The sequence below is a fragment of the Saccopteryx leptura genome, chromosome 3, assembly GCF_036850995.1.
Source record: "Saccopteryx leptura isolate mSacLep1 chromosome 3, mSacLep1_pri_phased_curated, whole genome shotgun sequence".
Taxonomy (NCBI): Eukaryota; Metazoa; Chordata; class Mammalia; order Chiroptera; family Emballonuridae; genus Saccopteryx; species Saccopteryx leptura.
This window is the reverse complement of record NC_089505.1, coordinates 15,774,480-15,787,437: the sequence shown is the minus strand read 5'-3', so window position 1 is coordinate 15,787,437 and position 12,958 is coordinate 15,774,480. Positions and strand designations below refer to the sequence as shown.

General features: G+C 47.6%; 1 protein-coding gene across 2 annotated transcripts in view; it reads left to right on the top strand.

Annotated features, from left to right (window-relative positions):
* The first annotated feature begins 8,031 nt into the window (after positions 1–8,031).
* Positions 8,032–12,958, top strand: part of PLEKHG1 (pleckstrin homology and RhoGEF domain containing G1) — a 229,699-nt gene continuing 224,772 nt past the window's right edge. Inside the window, exon 1 of one of the 2 annotated variants that reach the window (XM_066372995.1) lies at positions 8,032–8,190. The gene's annotated coding sequence lies outside the window, so the exon portion shown is untranslated. The remainder of the gene's footprint in view (positions 8,191–12,958) is intronic. The other variant, XM_066372992.1, reaches the window with a different exon arrangement.

Here is a 12,958-nt window from a genome sequence, read left to right as displayed (position 1 = left end):
TGGGTTGCTGCAAAGTGATCATGAAATTGGGTTCTTCATAAACAAAGTCCTTCTGTAATTACAGAAAAAGTGACTTGGAAACCAGAATACGGAGTGTGCTGAAGTTAATCACAGTACAAAGGACTGTGATCTACACAAGCAGTTGGGTTTGTGTAATTTGTAGGGTTTCCATCGTCTATCATATTTCTGTCCAGATATTTGGGGGGGGGGGGGAGGTTGACTATACTTATGTCAACTGTCCAACTATGGTGAATAAGTCAAGGGAAATTATAAAAATAAAGAAACCAATTTTTAAAAGGAATGATTTTTAAGGTAGCAAATTCAGAAAAAGCATGATGTTTCTTTGGTTTCTGGTTTAACTTGTTCTATCACAAAATTTCAAAGAAAAGTGGAACATGTCAGAATTTATACATTATATGTTCATATTATGTAATCCAGTTTTGCTGATTAAGCCAGAAGGAAAATGCAAATGAGAATAAGGGTTTGCTCATGTGAATAGATTGAGTTTTCAAGGGAATGAGGGCTCAGAAATTAAAAGAAAAAAAGGAGGGAGGTCTGGAAGAATAAATCTGTAGGAAGAGACAGAAACGCTTTTGCAAATGTGATTGTGATGGGGAGGTAGAGTTTGTTTCTATTCTGAAGGAAGTGGGCGATACATACAAATGGAACAGATCTCACCAGCCTTTGATGGAAAATGTGACTCTAAATTTTTAGGATGTATCACGAAGGAGCTAATATATATTTTAAAGTATTTCATTTGTTCTTCATAGTTCCTAAGTTTATCCAGAATACTCGACATTAGTAGAGTCTGATTGCTGAAGTTGATGAATAAAATCATTAATCAATGACTTAATGTTAAGTAACAAACAAATTTGGAGGAAACAATGAGCTTGAGTTTTTTTATTATAAGTCGCATATGATACAATCTCAGTTTACCATAATATTTTAGCCAATCAGAAAGTTGCATCATGCTAACTTGATCAAGAACAGTATCCTGGGGTTAGAATGATGTCATCTTCAGGGCTCACTTTCCAAGGAGTTCCCAGACACAAAATGGAAATTAAGCCTTTCTCCACTGACTGTTTAGCTGACTCTTGCTCCCCACGTGTTCTTCCAAAACTGAGCATCGTCAAACATACTGATAACAGCTTCTCTCACTTTAAATTCATATTAAATTATTACATTTTAGGTCTTTGTGTTTTTAAATATCTGTTCCCATTCAGAATGAATTTTCTTTTTTGTGAACATTGCATGGGATTTAATTTTTAAAGTTTAAATTTGCCTTACAAGATTGAGCTATGTGAAGCTACACTTAAAAGTTTGTGTGTTAATTCATTAAATATGTAATATGAAAATCCAGTTCTAGATTATTTTATTTCTATTACCAAACATTTTAAACAACATTTTTCAGTTGATGCAAGAACAACCTTTAACAATTGGTTTCACTGGAAGTTTTCTCTCTAGAGTTCCTGCCTGGAATAAGGTATGTTTTATTCTTCAGGAAACATAACCTGCCATCATTTCAAATGGAAATAAAAAGAGGAAATAACACTCTTTTGACTCTCCCATGTCTCCAAAGTTGCCAGCAGTTTCTAAAGACTTGCTGTGGAACCTCGGTGATGGCCTTCGATAATTATTGCTAAGATGACGTTGTGTCTGAAAGCGCACTGCCAATTTACAGTCTCAAAGACCTTTTTTGGCGTTAATGAGTAAGTATAATTATGGGGCTTTTCCATTTTCTGACGATCAGTTTGTTCTCTATAATTATGCAGTTCCCTATTATCCCTTTCTACAGCACTTGCATTCAGATCTTGAATGTAAAACTCCTTTCCTCACAGGCAGTAAGTTAAGTTTTAAGTTGCATAGAAGAGCCTGACTGGTGATGGCGTGGTGGATAGAGAGTCGACCTGGGATGCTGAGGTACCAGGTTTGAAACCCTGAGGGCGCCTACTTGTGCACGGGCTTGCCAGCTTGAACGCAGGGTTGCTGGCTTGAGTGTGGGATCATAGACATGATCCCATGGTCACTGGATTGAAGCTCAAGCTTGCTGGCTTGAGCAAAGGGTCTCTGGCTTGACTTGAGCTCTCTGGTCAAGGCATATATATGAAGCAATCAATGAACAACTAAAGCGCTGTAACTATGTGTTGATGCTACTCATTACTTTCTTGTTTCTCTCTCACACATACTTTAAAAAAAGTGTATAGAAGTAAAAAGAACTAAATAATCACTAAACACCACTTGTAGGTTAGTAACATACAAGGGGTTCTGTGGCTAAAAATTTTTTTCCTACAAATTTGTGTCAGTTCAGGGACTAACTGAGCTTCCCAGGTGCTCTTCCTTCAGCCTATACACTCCCCAGCGCACACGAGGTTCTGCAGCACCGGTGCTGGGCATGACCCTTCCCTCCCCAGTTCCTGGTGCTGTGGTCATAGATCCTGACCACGGGCCATGAGACAGAGAGTAGTACAACTGTAACTAAGGTTTTTTGGGGTTTTTTTCTGAAGCTGGAAACAGAAGGAGACAGTCAGACAGACTCCCGCATGCGCCCGACCGGGATCCACCCGGCACGGCACGCCCACCAGGTGGTGACGCTCTGTCCATCCGGGGCGTCGCTCTGTTGCGACCAGAGCCACTCCAGCGCCTGGGGCAGAGGCCAAGGAGCCATCCCCAGCGCCCGGGCCATCTTTGCTCCAATGGAGCCTCGCTGCGGGAGAGGAAGAGAGAGACAGAGAGGAAGGAGAGGGGGAGGGGTGGAGAAACAGATGGGCGCTTCTCCTGTGTGCCCTGGCCGGGAATCGAACCCGGGACTTCTGCACGCCAGGCCGACGCTCTACCACTGAGCCAACCGGCCAGGGCTGTAACTAAGGTTTTATTCAGAACAATGGAACTGAGTCACCAGATGTTATCACGGAAAAACCGCACAGAACAGCTCCGATGCTTCCCCCTGACCCTGTGCTTGCCTGCTCTCCAGCTTGCTTGCCTGCATACAGAGTTTCACTTAAGCAATTGCTCAGGGCTTAGCTATAAAAACCACACACACACACCCCCAACAGGGTGCGGAGCTTTCACTGACCTGCCGCCACTGGTGCTGCCCCTGTATGGAAGTAATAAAAGCTCTGTGTTCAAAACCTGCTCCATCTGGTCCTGCTTGTGGTTCCTTTGGGATTCCACAACAGCACCAGACCAGTTTTCTGGGTCTGGACCTCTTGCATTACACCTCCCAACATCTAACCCGGCTGAATGTGAGAAGGGAGAGCTCCCAGGAATCCCTGAGACCAGTAACATTACAGGTGGCGCCATTCACTGGTGCTCTGCTCTGCTTTGCCCAGCACTCCAGGGCACTGTGATTCTGATGCCCTTTGGTGAACCATCTCTCTTACTATTATTCATGTATTTGTTTAAAAAAGATATAGATAGGTAGATGATAGATACATAGTCAGATAGATAGATAGATAGATAGATAGATAGATAGATAGGTTTAAAAAAAGAGACAGGAAGAAATTCACATCTTGGTCTTCATCACCCTTGTAAAACTGAAATTGCCCATTGTGGCAGCAATAATTTTTCACAATATGGAACTTTCTAGAGAACTTGGATGGACAGTCAAAGGCAATTTCACAGGATCTACTTTTATTCATGCATCAATGAAATGCTAAATTTTAAGCAAAAGCATCAACTGTCTGGTGTTGCTTTATCTTGGTATAATACAATTAAGAATGTTCTGTTACAAATATGTCTGGGCCTTCTGCGTAAAAACATTGGATTGTTTAACCAAGATGAATTAACTTTAAGTTGAAAAGTTTCAAGTTCTGGGACATTTTTCCTGCAAATATCCATATTTACAAAACATATAAACATGCATCTTACTTATCTATACTGGTCAGCACTGAGGGAATGTAGGCAACTAGAGGAACAGGTAAAATGGTGATGTTGACCTTGAACTAGTTACACTTGCCATTCTCACACATTTCTGTGACCCAGGCACATTTCTGCCATTGCTTTTGCCTCTCCTGGTGCCCCTTTGCTATCTTCTTGGCCTGGCTGGTACCTGGGGGACCCCTGCTCTGCTGAGACTTTTCTTACCAGCAGGAAATTGTGCATTCTGAGAAGATCAGATGCATTCACTCCGCTATTGCGATACCGAGCAGGATAATCCTTCGCTCTAGTCTCCTTGAGAGAGAATGGATTTGCACCTGTCTGCTGGACAGCCTTACTCCACCAGGCTATGAGGGAGGGGAAATTTCAGGTGCTGTGTAGCAGTCAACAATGGAGACATTCTCAAGTATCAGGATTTCCAGGTGGTCTCAAATTCCTCTACCTACTTTTAGGTCCAACTCAGCTAGATACTAGTAATCATGCACATTTCTTACTTTAGCTTTCTTTTGCTCACTGGGGTTAGTACAGCTTCTTAATTTTTCAATCTTCTCACTAATTAAAGTCTTCAGAAAAAGGAGCCCCAACATAGACGCTCATCCCACTCCTGGCTGGGGGAATTTGGAGACACAGGTCATCCATGTGCACGTGCTTACATTCCTGGTTTTCTGTCTTCCCTACAAGAGGCCATATATAAATTCTTTTTCTTACCCTAATCATTATAACACAGTTAGAATATTCTAAGTCATTTGAAATTGAATAGCTTAAACCAAATTTGAAATTGAAATAGCTTTAAAAAAAAAAGATATGCCTGACCTGTGGTGGCGCAGTGGATAAAGTGTCGACCTGGAAATGCTGAGGTCGCCGGTTCAAAACCCTGGGCTTGCCTGGTCAAGGCACATATGGGAGTTGATGCTTCCAGCTCCTCCCCCCTTCTCTCTCTCTCTCTCTCTCTCTGTGTGTGTCTCTCTACCTCTCTCTCTTCTCTCTAAAAATGAATAAATAAAAAAATAAAAAATAAGAAAGATCTACTTTAAAAAAAAAAAAAAGATAAATGCTACCTGTGTTTTTCCTAGGGTGTTCCTATAATCCAGGGACATATTATTTCTGATCTTGTTTGATCATAAATTCAGTGCAGCTATCATCAGCCTCGTAAAAGTTATCATCAGAAGCCCTAAAAGGAAAGCAAGGCGTGATCCAGCCTTTTAACTCTGTAGCCTTTGCAAACATTAACTCCCATATGCGCGCAGTAGATTGGTGACCCTGAAATGTGACTGTGTGTGGTTGCCCTGCCCTTCATTGGGAACAGCTGTGTTAGGAGGACACACCAGAGAACTGGAACACAGCTCAGTGTTCGAAAGCCACTCCGCCATGCGCAGCTTGGTGACCTTGAGCAAGCCACTGGAACTTCCTGAGTCTCTATGACCTTGCATGTGACGGAGGGATTACAGTATCTACCTTACCAGGTCTCTGTGTGGAATAAATGAGATGATATGGGAGACACTTGATCTAAAAAGGCAAAAATATTTTCTCCAAAGCAATCTAATTGATAGATCAATCTTATCTGAGAAAGAGAAAGGTCTGACCCGAGGCCTCTGCTAGGCCTGGGCTGGATGCACACGGGTGTCTTCTTGCCCTTGTTCTCCTCCGCGTCATGAGATGGCAGGGGTGGCAGGAAGGACAGCTGTCGGCTGAGGGTTCCGAGTTCCCCTGACAGCTCCGTTCATCCCATGGAATGTACTGACTGGAGGGTGAAGGAAGGGAGAAAGCAGGGCATTTCTCCCCTCTCTGTCACTGTGTAAGACAATGCCAGGTTCTGCGACTCCCACAGACAGCTTCCTTCTGGAACCCCCTCTCCCTGTCCTTCCGTCCTATGGATGGTGGTGACTTTCTGTTGCTGTTCACATCTGGACTGCTTCACTGTCGTCTCTTGGATTCTCGGTTTTTCCATCACTTGTGGAGCCAATTCCCTGTATTAGAGTCTTCGTTTTATAAATACTTTAAGTGGTTTCTGCTTCCTTCTTTTGACCTTGGCTGATATTCGTGTTAGGAAGACCTCTCACCATAAGAATCTTCCTGATACTGGATGCAGCGTTAGAAAGTCATTTTGTTGGCCACTTTTCCTTAAAGAGGGGAGTAACGTGTTACTGTTATGGAATGCTACATAACAGCATTTTCACAACTTATTATTTTGCATTTTCGCAACTCTTTCTGTTGCCCTCTCATTGACCCATCCAATCACCTACCTTCTCAACATTTTATATCTTTTGCGAGTTAGGAGTTGAGCTAAGTGTTGGGCACTCGCAGGTCAACTAGACACAGTGTATCAGACCAGGTGATTGCACGGCCGCTCTCTCATGACCAGCAGGGCGGAGCACATTTATTTGGGAATCAGGATGACAAGGTGGGTTGGGTGGCTGGTGCTGTGCGTGGCACTCAGCAGCAATTACAGCTTTCCCATTCCTGTTTCCACTTCCCACTTCCTACCTCATTAATAAGCTGAGGTGGAGTGGAGTGGGTTGGGCAACAACTATAATAACCATTAAGTAGAGAAAGAACCAAAGTTCAGAATTGTTATCTGCCTCAGGTGAGCAGCTTGTAAGTGGGAGTCTGTGGCTGGCGGTCAGGTCACATTGCTTCGCTCTAAGTCATCTGTGCTAAGAGACATGTGATTAGGTGGGACGGGGTGTAGAACAGCAGAGAGAGCATTTTGCAAGGAATCAGGACACCTTTTGTCTTCAAGTTGTCCCCAGCTGCCATCTGTCACACACAGATGCACTCATCAGTTAGCTTCTTTGAGCCTTAGGCCTTTCCAGTGTCCGATGAGGGCCAGCATCTGGTGCACAGGATTGAAAAAGACCAAGAAGTGCTGTACCTGTGTGAGGTGCTTTGCTCACTTCTCTTCAAGTAACAACATAGATGGGGTGACGGGCAGGGTTTTGTGTGATCTGCAGGTGCTGGAAAGGGTCTGATAAAGCCGCCTGAGCCTAAATTTCCAGTCTGTGAAAAGAAACCAGCACCTGTGCTGTCGACCTCACAAGACCAACTGAAACTTGGCTTTGAGGAGGGCAAATGTCTGCTTGCGTCCTACTGCAAATCGTCTGTGGTCACTGTATTCCAAGCATAGCCCAACCTCAGAGCTTCAGGTCGTACAAGTCAGTTGTGGAGACAAAAGAAACTACAAAGCAGAACAGAAATGGTGCGTTGTGTGAAGAGAGCTGTGCCACTGTGTGGCCCTCCTGCGCAAAACCTTACTTTGTTTCAAATCTTTATTATAATTGCTATAACCGCGTGCATGCATAAAAACAGATAAAAGGGGGAGACCAACAACAATAATAACTAACATGAATCCAGACTTTATTATGCGCCGGGTCCTCTCCGAAGCCTTTCCTGAACGTTAACTACCATTCTCGCCATTTTACAGATGAGGGGAACGAGGAACAGGGAGGCTAAATAATTCCCTCCAGGCCACACAGCTAGTAACTGGTTAGATTAAAAGCCTGCGAGCAGGTAATATGGAAGTGCATTCTTAAAAATTACAAAGCCAACGGAGCCAGTAGGTAAACCTGATACGCATGTTCGCCTTTGAAGGGAGAGAGGTGTGAAGAAATCACCTTTGATTCAGGTCATAATTTTACCACCCAGCTGTGCCTTTAAACATCTATGTGGCCGTTACAAAGGTTAGTCTTTCTTTGCTCCTTTTCACTTTACTTTCTCAAAGCAAAGGTTATTTGGTACATTAACTCAGGTGATTAGGGTAATGAGGCCTGAAGAACAGGAGTGTCCTCTCCGTTTACCTATTACCCCAGCTTCTGTGTAATACTAGAAGGTTGACTTAAAATAATTATTCTTGCTATTATTTTAAAGAAAAAAAAAACCGTGAAGATCCTGGAAAATGAAGAAAAGTGATGTGTCTGCAAAAACAGTAGCAGGAATTTTTTTTTCTTCATTTCCCCCCCTGGGGCTGTAATTTGACTGCTCTCTTTGGCACGACTCCAGAGACAAGTCCAAGTGCTTAATCTCTTTCGCTTTCTCTCTCCCTCTGCTGCTCGCCACCTTTCTCGCCCCAGGGAAGCAGGGAGGCGGGCCGGCGACCTGCGCGAGCGGCCGGCGGAGCCCGCAGCTCCGCGGAGAGGGGCGGGCCGGGGCGCGGCCGAGCGGCGGGGGCGAGCCCGAGGAAGAGGAAGTCCGAGCCCGAGCGGCGGCGGTGCAGGGCGCTCGCTCGGCGGCCCCCGGAGCCGGCCCCGCGCGCGCGGTCGCCCCTTCCCGGACCGGACCTGCGAGCGCGACCCCCGCGGCCGGGCAGCCCCTCTCCGGGTAAGCGCCGGCTTTGCTTTCACCCCCGGGTCCTTTTTCCAGCTAGGAGGCCGCTCGCCCGGAGCCCCGGGGAATGGGATGGGGACCCAGGCACCGTCCGCCCGGAGCCCCGGGGAATGGGATGGGGACCCAGGCACCGTCCGCCCGGAGCCCCGGGGAATGGGATGGGGACCCAGGGACCGCCCGCCCGGAGCCCCGGGGAATGGGATGGGGACCCAGGCACCGTCCGCCCGGAGCCCCGGGGAATGGGATGGGGACCCAGGCACCGTCCGCCCGGAGCCCCGGGGAATGGGATGGGGACCCAGGGACCGCCCTCCTGGAGCCCCGGGGAATGGGATGGGGACCCAGGGACCGCCCGCCCGGAGCCCCGGGGTATGGGATGGGGACCCAGGGACCGCCCGCCCGGAGCCCCGGGGAATGGGATGGGGACCCAGGGACCGCCCGCCCGGAGCCCCGAGGAATGGGATGGGGACCAGGCACCGTCCGCCCGGAGCCCCGAGGAATGGGATGGGGACCAGGCACCGTCCGCCCGGAGCCCGGAGCCCCGAGTCTGCAGGTGGAGGCGGGCGGAGCACTGTCCGCTCCCCGCTCCCCGGTCCCCGTCGTGCTCCCCCCGGGCTGGGGACCGACGGGGCTGGGGAGCGCCCCCGCCGCCGGGACTGGAGGCACGGCGCTGCCCGCGGCCGCCTGGAGGGGGCGACCCTCCGCCGCCCGCCCCGCCCGGCGCTGCCGCGACCCGGGGGCTCGGCGCTCCCGACCCTCCACCCGCAGCCCCGGCGGCTGCGGCGTTGGCTCCTCCGCAAATGGGCTTCTCCGTGAGCCCCGGAGTGCTCCAGAGCCCAGCCCCAGCCCTGCAGCAGGACAGTCCCCAAACGGGGCCGGTCGCCCGCCAGCTCGGAGCAGCTCCCGGCCGCCGGGCCGGTGCCTGGCCCGCAGCGCCGGTGACCGCAGCGGCAGCCGGAGGCCAGGGCGCGGCGCGGGCGGCCTGGAGGGTCCCTGCCTGTGGAGACGAGCCCCGCGGGCCCAGCTCGGCAGAGATGCCCGGGCGGGGGTGTGGTGGGGGGTGTCGAACGCCTGTGGCTCGTTTGTCCCGGGGGTACAGCTAACACCGGTCTGCTCTGGGACTTGGCCGACCCTTGTGGCTTCGGAGGACGGCCAGGGTCTGCGGAGGACGCCGCTGCTCGCCCCTCTTTGTGTCCTCTGATGCGAGGCAGGTTCTCAAACTAGAAGCCTAAGGAGGGTCTAACTGGAAAAAGTCGTTAAGCTGTTAAATTGTATTCCGTTCATTGGAAACCATGAAGTGGGTGACTTTTTAAAAATGCGCTGGTGGAGTGTTGTTTGTAGAGCAGCGTTTCGTTAAGTTCTGGTCCTCAGCGCTCCCTTTGTATCGCCCTCAGGTGGCCGCGGCTACTGCACATATTTTTGAAATCGCTGAGCGTGAGTCCCGTGGGAGGCTGTTTCCAGCCGGCGTCACAAAAGACACTGGCGATCTCAGAGGCAGAGTTGGTTTGGGGGTTTTCCGACGGATTGGAGACAAAACGACCTTGTATTTCCTATGTAAACTAGGAGGAGGCCAGAATGTTGACTCTAGGTCAGGTTTGTCATGGAACAGAGAACTCCAGGCCCAGCTAGGGCCCGTCACGCTATAAAAGTGGTTATCAGGTGTTAAAATCGGCATCTTCTGGCTTCTCAGTTTTCTGTGGTTAGCATACTTTTAACTAATGTACAGACTTTGGACTTTCATTAAATGTTATTGAAACATTTCCGACCCCATCGCGTCAAGGAATAAGAAGACTCCATTGCAGTTTGTGCTTTGCGGGGTGAGACCCCAGCAAGCTCCCCCACCTCCGTGGCCTTGGCTGCCTCGCTCAGAAAGTGATTTATATGAACCACGGGCTTTTTAAAGCTTCATGCTCAACACCCTCCCCCCCCCCCATTCCTGTAATATTTATTTGTTCTACAATATTTAGGACTTTGATACAAAAGTGAGCGTTTGACTGTGACCCTCTGTCTTCCCAATTTCACACTTGGCTTCTTGTCTTATTTGAGGCCCTATGTCTAAGCCATCAAACCACCTGAAGAAATAAATGGTTCTCCCCAGAGTCCCTTCTCACTGGCTTCATCTTCAGCAGGGCATCCGAAGCTACCTTCCCTTTTCCTCCAGTAGTTAGTTGCTCTCTGGGCCTCTCTGCTAAAAGGGCAAAGCACAGTGAGAAATTTTCCTGACTGTCAGATCCATGCTCTGATCCTGCTTTTCCTAGATCACATTTTCCTGCTCATCTCCATCTTTGCTATGGGCACCAGCTTCCTTCAGTGCTTTTTAAATAGGAGTGATTGTTACCAAATCCGAGCTTAAATATTGCCGCGGGAGATTCGATCTGCACTTTGCGGAGTGTAAATGATCACTTGTTAACAAACTAATAGAAAGTGGCCTAATTTTTCAAACCCAGGAACAACCAGTACTCCTCCTGTAAGGGTGTGAGTTTTTAAAGCGAATTAATTAAAATGTAATGGTTCGTGGTGTAACACATAAACATGGGAAATGCTTCAGCACCATTCTGTCTTCTAAGCCTTTAATAAACTAAAAGCAATTCCTGGATCTATACTCTGAGTCTCCCCCACCCCATTGATTGAGAGAGAGAGAGAAAGGGAAGAAAGCAGGGCGGGAGAGAGAGAGAGAGAGAGAGAGAGAGAGAGAGAGAGAGAGAGAGAGAGAAAGAAGCACCAATTTGTTATTCCATTTAATTGTGTAGTTTTTGACTGTTTTTTTATACATGGGATCGAACTAGGATCAACACTGTGGCCTCAGTACACTGGGATGATGCTTATCCACTGAGCCACCTGGCCAGTGCCATATACAGTGGTACCTTGAAATATGAATTTAATTCGTTCTGTAATTGAGCTCGTAAGTCAGTCAACCCATATATCAAATTGCTGATACTGTACTCATGTGCCAACGCGCCAACTAGTGGCAGCTTCCTGAATCACGACTCGTATCTTGGAATTTCGCTTGGATCTCGAACAAAAATATGGACCAGGTCACAGCTTGTAGCTTAAAAAATTCGTATGTTGGTCTGTTCATATCTCAAGGTATCACTGTATATACATATACATATACATATACATATACATATACATATACATATACGTGTGTGTGTGTGTGTGTGTGTGTGTGTGTTCTGATTCTTAATGGCTACAATCCAGTTTTTGCAGGTTTCTGTCCCCTCCTGCCTTTCATTGCTGGTAGTTGGTCTTTTAAACAATTGTCATCTTTTAACCCTCCTTCGGGATGATGAGATCCATGGATATTGGAGCTAGAATGTAAGGGCTAGCCTAAATCTTGGGATAATCTAGTTCAGCCCCAACATCCTAAAGGTTTAAGAGAGTCTTAGAGGTCAAGACCGAGCTCTCTGGAAGTAGCCGACCTGTGTGTGAAGTTTGCCTCTGCGGCTCATTAGCACTGAGACCTTGACCCCTCTAGGAAATGATTTAGACACAGACTATTTTATAATCAGGAAAATGTAATAGTCATGGATGATTACTCTCTCTAGCTTATCTCACCTTTGCTCATTTCTTCCTCTGTAATTTAGAAAATAATGGCCTTTCTCTCTGTAGCCATGCTGAGCGTAGATGATGATTAATGAAGTAATTCACAGAGCGTGGCACGTTGTGTGCTCTAACGATTATAGTTGTTGATATGCCGAGTCCCAGGAATGAGTGGTGTTGCTGGAGGTTCCACAGCTCTGCCAATTTAACCCAGGCTCGCTTCTCTTTCCTCTGAACCGTCTACCTAGAAATGATGGAGACGTAGAAGCATAGTTTTAATTAAATGCAATGGTTCACTCTATAAGAAAAAAAAAATCACTGTCTCTTTTGGCTTAGGAAAAATGTGGTTGAATGGGAATGGAAACATTCTCTAGACCAGGGGTCTCAAACTCGCGGCCCACGGGCCGCATGCGACCCACCGAACAATTTTGTGCGGCCCGCAGACTAATCCACGAAGTTCAAAATATTTTGGATAAAATTAAGTAAGCCTAGGGGCCTACTTGTATTTTTCATTTCTCTAGCACCCTAGCTAGATATTAGCTTAGTTAACAGCAGTTGTGATGCGAACTACAGTTTCTGGTCGTTTTGTGACACTGAGTAAACTGCATGTACGATTGTGCTTGTTGTACTGATTTTTTTTTTGTTTTCAACTGCAGTGAGAAAAGTGTTGCATAACAGTTGCCTTTTGTAGACCTAGTGCGGCCCGCCGAACGGCTGTGATCTTGCTCTGCGGTCCACATGCTGAGTTGAGTTTGAGACTCCTGCTCTAGACCGAGACCCTGAGCAGCCTAGAGTTCCCCTGTGGCAGGCATCTGGAATGTCATGTTCCATCAGCCTGCATCAACCTGCTTTACGAAATGAAAAGCTGACCCCAATCCAACCAGGCACTGAGGGCCACGGGCGTCTGGGCCAAGCAGAGCCAGCTGTCAAGTAATTAAGACATGACTACATGTTCCTCCTTACGTTGTTCATGCTGATGAAAAGCAACAGATGCTTGAGCAAAGATGATGGAAATACATACAGCCGAACCGTCCGAGCAGGGGGGCCCGGGTTGGTGGCACAGTAACTGGGCCACGGGTTATCCAGACGCTGCAGAACAACTTCAAGTCACCAGGGTGTTCCCCATCCCAGTGGCTGGGAGCTGACGGGACACTTCATCTACAATACTTTCCATGTTTGAGGCATGGTGGAGTAGCTTTTCAGTCTGTGTACACAACGCTAC